This window comes from Acinonyx jubatus, chromosome B2, assembly GCF_027475565.1.
Source record: "Acinonyx jubatus isolate Ajub_Pintada_27869175 chromosome B2, VMU_Ajub_asm_v1.0, whole genome shotgun sequence".
NCBI classification, from domain to species: Eukaryota; Metazoa; Chordata; class Mammalia; order Carnivora; family Felidae; genus Acinonyx; species Acinonyx jubatus.
This window is the reverse complement of record NC_069385.1, coordinates 42,086,420-42,091,664: the sequence shown is the minus strand read 5'-3', so window position 1 is coordinate 42,091,664 and position 5,245 is coordinate 42,086,420. Positions and strand designations below refer to the sequence as shown.

The 5,245-nt window shown below is 32.9% G+C and overlaps 1 pseudogene; it reads right to left on the bottom strand.

Moving 5' to 3' along the window:
- Nucleotides 1-3,576: 3,576 nt before the first annotated feature.
- On the bottom strand, nt 3,577-4,197 carry LOC106971432 (cytochrome c oxidase subunit 6B1-like; annotated as a pseudogene).
- Nucleotides 4,198-5,245: the final 1,048 nt, after the last annotated feature.

Here is a 5,245-nt window from a genome sequence, read left to right as displayed (position 1 = left end):
GGTTTATTGTCTACAATGTACTAGTGGTTTTCAAATACATTATCTCATCCTTATAATCACTCTACAAGGTAGTATATCTCCATTTTTTTCTTACTAAAGTTCATTAAATCTGGAATTACCAAATTTAAAGAAAAAAATTCCAAACATTTTGCACTATAAAATTTTGAAAACTCAAAAGTAAGAAAAGAAAGGTAAGAATGTGGTGGGGGGAATGTTTTCTTAGTGATCAACATGAATAGCATTGAAGTTCTGGGTTCATTCTATGTAAAGAAATTCATCCCATGAAATTGATTGACTTTCATTTATTCTCAAGAAATTATATTACCCCAAAGAGAAGGGATGTTTATGGACACTATATTAGTCAAGAGAGGCTAGGCTTTGCAGAATAACATAACAGTTTGTTTGTCTCTCACCATTGCTTATCTATTATAGGTCAATAGGAGGCAAGGTTGAGAGAAGTTCTCTTCCATACAGTCACCACCTGACTAGGTCTCACTGCCTGTAGCTATATAATTTGGAACAGGCGATATGTGAGGTGTCAGCAGAAGGAGAAGAGAAACTGAAGAATGCACTCATATGGTTAAATGTCTAGGGTGGAAATGACTTACCACATAAGCTCACAGCCCATTGGCCAGAATTAGTCTGAGAGGAACAGTTGTATGCAGTAAGTTTATTGGAAAGTGCTCTCAGAAACACCTGTAAGAGAGTGAAGAAAGCAGGTTTGGACAGAGGGAGAGCTTGCACTGTGTGCAGAGACAAGAAATGATGTTTTAGGGAACTCTGGAGCTGAGATGGCACCTCAGACTTGTCCCAAATGCTGGGCCTTTGTAGCCTAGCATCCAGTCAACTGGATAGAGCCTGCCTTTAGCTTCAGATCTAATGGAGATGTACTTGGTCTCCTAATGCATTTCTATCTATAAAGCCCATTTAATTGTCTAAATCATATTAATCTTAGTATATCATATTAATCTAATCTATTTCAAGATTGATATTTCTCAGTGAGAAATTTGGGAACTATAGTCATATTTGCTTTAAACCATTAAGGAATTATGGGACAAAAACTCTTCATTAAAATTTTCCCTTTAGATGTATTGCAGGAGAGATTTTTTATTTTGATGATTGTTAAGATTTTGGGTAATAGTCTCATGCTCTAGAGGAAGATCAATGGTTGAGTTATTTCTAATCAGAAATTCCAACTTTTCCAGAAAGCTACTGGTCTTAAACAACAGAGAAATTGTATCATCTAATACAGTGTCAGTATTTGTCTTCCTAATTTTATTTCTGGGGTGTGCTGAATATTAGTATTAAAAAGTATGTTATTACAGCAGAGGTTTAGAAGAGAAAAACAACGAAAATGTTGAAAAAATGCCACAAATCTAGCAAATATATTTCTTTCCTTTTTTTTTGCAAACTATTTTTCATGATTTGGAAAAAAGGTGGGTTTTTCCCACTATTATTCCACTGTTTAGGTGCACTATTATTTATATAATTATGGAAAAAAAAAGACGAGTAGAGGGAAGCAAGAATTGTAGTTTTTAAAAATGTGATGTAAAAGTCCATATTCACTTGTCAAATAGATTATTTCTTACTCTCAAGAATAAGCAGAAGAATCTTATTAGAATATATGTTTTGAAACATATAAAACTTTTAGGTACATTTTTTTTTATCCAAGAGATTTACTGCAAAATGGTCACAATTAATTACATTATCATTCTCCTGTGAAATTATTTTTCTCTTTTCCTGTTTTTGCTTTATGCAGGTGCTTAACATAAATTTATAAACATGATAGCAAGTGTATTTATCTGGAGATCTGCACTGGTAATAAAGTAGCCAGCAGTCATATGTATTCAGCATGTAAAAAATGTGGTTACCCTAAATTGAGATGTGCTTTAAGTTGAAAATACACACTAGATTTTGAAGACTTACTATGAAAAGAATATTAAATTTCTCATTAATAACATTTTATTGATTACATGTTAAAAATAATATTTGGATGCATTAAGTTAAATAACATATTATTAACATTAATTTTACCTGTTTATTTTTCTCATTTTTTAATATGGCTACAGAAAATGTGAAAATATATTTGTGACTCAAATTTGTAGCTCCCATTATATTTCTGTTAGATAGTGTGATCTAAATTATTAGTTTTTTTCTCCAATATTTTATTATGAAAGTTTTCAAATATAAAATAGAAAGGCTAAAACACTTTTACAGTAAACATCTGTTCTTCTACAATCAACATTTACTAGACTTGTTTTATCCTGTATATAGCTATGTTTTTTAAAAAATTTTCACCAATCCATCTGATTTTCAGAGTAAGCTGCAGACATCACTCTATGTTCCTCTAGATACTTTAGCGTATAGAAACTAGTTTTGAACTGTATTAAAAACTGAATATTCCTTTAGCCATGTTCTTGCTTCTTTAGATCTGAATGTGTTGGTAAACAGAGGCATAAACAGACTAAATATATCAAATCAGATTTAATAAGTCTTCTGAGTAAAAGGAACATTTAATCTCTGTTGACATTAAAGTACAGATCTAGATTACCCAACAAATATTTGGAAACCTTATAACATTAAATACTGATTAGAAAAAGATTTCTGCCATCTTCTGAGCAAGTGGCAGAACAACCAGGCTGTGTTCCAAGCCAATTGACTTACCATGGATGGTTATATAACCTTTGGGCCTCTGGTAGAATGTTTATCTCACAAGATTATAGTGATTAAAAGAAATAATAATATGTAACTAATTTGCTTGAGGTTTGGGCATATACTAACTTTTATTTTACTATTTTTTTAAATGTTTATTTTGAGAGAGAGAGCAAGAGAGCACATGCGTGTGCACATAGGGGAGGGAGAGAGGATCTCAAGTGGGCTCTGTGCTGACAGCAGAGAGCCAGATGGTGATGTGGGCCTTGAACTTACAAACTCAGGAACCATGAGTTTGAGCTGTGAGATCATGACCTAAGCTGATGCTTAACTGACTGAGCCACCCAGGTGCCCCAGGCATATACTAACTTTAAAAAATAAACTTAACTAGAAATGAATGTAAAATATTTGGAGTATTTTGTCTGGCAGGTTGATCAGCAGATCCCTTGGCAGTGTAGGAATATCATTAATAAGGAAAAAGAACATTCTTATTGATGGTTCATCATTGACAAATATACCAGAAAGACATATGTTATGTAATACCCTCAAAAGAAATGGACATATGTTTCTTCCTTGTTTTACTGATAAATATCTTATAGAACTATCCTGAGACTTCTGTCAACATTTACCAGATTGAAAACTCCTAAACAATTTGGATTTATGCTTGTGGCTGAGATGGGAAACTTGATGAGAAAACGTGTTTATGGAATTAAATTCCTGGTGATTCACTAACAGATGATGGGCCAGTTGAAAATAGGATGGTTGTTGTTTTCCACTCTCTGTGTATAGCTATATGGTCAACCATGTTAAATATCCTTTAACATTGTTATGATACTGAACATTTTTTACTATTATCTAAATAACATAGACACATAATTTTAAAAAGTTTTAACAAATAAAACCAGATGTCACCTCTTTTCAGTTTCCTTGCTCTTGTTACTACTTAAAGGCAATTATTTTGAACTTTTAAACTTCTTTGAAAAAAAATTAAAAAAATAAACTACTTTGTGGTGTTTGCTTACATATTCCTAAATCCTTTCAAAGCATTGATAGCTTTTGGTGTGTTATTTTTAGATATTTTATATTTACTTTATGTTAAAGTAGGTAAAACCTCTAGTTCTTTTTTCTTCTTTTCTTTCTTTCTTTTCTTTTCTTTTTTTTTTCCTTTCCTTTTTTTTTTTTTTTTTTCACTTTTCCAACGAGTGTTTATCATTGGCTAGGCCATGATTCAGGATCCCAGAGTTGGAATCACCATGTACTCAGGTCCTCCTTCACCACCCTGTTCAGATCTTCACAGGAAACTTGCCTTCTGCCCTGTGGTGGTCCAGGCTGACACACAGGATATGGGGCAGAGGGACTTGTCCACACGCAGGTACCATTTGCACAGGGAGACATCACCAACCCCTTAACAGTCATTGCCTTCTCACAGTGGTGAAAGTCACAGTGGTTCTGGCAGCAGTTCCTAATCTGGTTCTGGTTGGGGAAGTGGTTGTCAAAAGGGGCAGTCTGTTAGTTCATGATTTTGGTCTTGTTATCTTCTGCCATGCTACTGACTCTTAAAGACACCCTGAAGCACCCTCAGCAAAGATGGAACATTTAGTTCTTTTACATTCCCCTTACAATTCACATATCAACCCAATATAGTTATAACTCAGTTTTTAAAATCCGTAGCTAGAATTATTATTATGACTTTGCAAACCTTTTTCATTGCTGAGCTAAATGGTACAGATGTAGGCTCTTTATCTGCACTTTAAAATTTTTCCTGGAGTTAATCATTGCTTTCTTCTTTTCATTTATTTTGTTTCTTTGAATCAGGAGTTAAGTTTTCTACCCCTTCCAATAGTTCTGCAAAGTTTCTCAATAGATTTCCTACTATTTAAACCTATCAAATAATCTTTCATATACTTCTTTTTAATGTAGGATTTTTCTCTTGAAACCATCCATCCTCCTCTTCTAATCTGAACAAATTACTATCTATGCTTGCCCTTGACTATGGAATTTCTTTCATATATCTGTCATGCTTGACCTCAATTTCTCAGGACTCATGTTTTTTTCTTCTTCATTTAGTCACACATTTTGAAGAGAAATTTCTCCAAAAGCTTCATGAAAAAGGATAAAAAAGAAGTAAGTAATTTTTTGAGTCTTTGAATATTTGAAAAGCCCTTATTTTTACCTTATTTTACCTGATTGATATTTTGGTTGGCTCTAGAATTTAGGATTAAGAATCTTTTTTTTTCCACAAAGAATCTGGAGGGCATGGTCTTTCTCTTCTAGCATTTAATTTTGTAGTTGAGTAATCCATTCCCAGTCTTTTAAAGTAATTTTATTTAAAAAAAATCTGGAAGCTATTAGGGTCCTTTCCTTCCTTCTCCCCCTTTCTTTCTTTCTTTCTTTCTTTCTTTCTTTCTTTCTTTCTTTCTTTCTTTCTTTCTTTCTTCTTTCTTAAATTTCATAATTAAATAAGTTGGTGTAAGTCCCTCTGCCCTTATTAATTTATTGAATATTCCATTAGTCCTTTCTATGTAGAGATTATTTTCCTTATTCTGGGAAATATTCCTCTTCATCTTTTACTCTTCAGAGTGGGGCATAATAT